This window comes from Aptenodytes forsteri, unplaced genomic scaffold, assembly GCF_000699145.1.
Source record: "Aptenodytes forsteri isolate BGI_AS27 unplaced genomic scaffold, ASM69914v1 Scaffold54, whole genome shotgun sequence".
NCBI classification, from domain to species: Eukaryota; Metazoa; Chordata; class Aves; order Sphenisciformes; family Spheniscidae; genus Aptenodytes; species Aptenodytes forsteri.
Window position 1 is genome coordinate 11,575,505 of NW_008796044.1, and position 450 is coordinate 11,575,954.

A 450-nucleotide genomic window follows, 5' to 3' on the forward strand; every position below is an offset into this window, starting at 1 on the left:
AGGCAATAGTTCATTTTTAATAATCTGCTTCACTAGAATACGAATTCTTACCAATTAAAAAAGTAACATCAGTGACACCTAACTGAACTGGTAACCCATATCGCTGATTTCACCTAGTGGCATCAGCGGTTTTCAATACAAAACTGGAATTAAAACAGCACTATTGCCTCCGAAGCAAAGGCGGCTCGCTCCTTTGCTTCCCCTGAGCATCACCTGCTCCCCGCTGCATGAGCGCTTTCCTCCCAAACACGGTTTTTAGTGCTGCTTCATTAAGCCTCACGAGATAATCAGCGCCATGAGGGAAAGCCGTATCTTCACCCAGGCATGCTCTTCTCTTACCCCAGCGTAGTAACGCTGAAGACGGGAAAACGCGGTCCAGAGGAACCGAGTTCGCAGCACAACGCACCGCCCTCGGCACCCCCTCTCCCCACAGCTCGCAGGGGTTGAGTG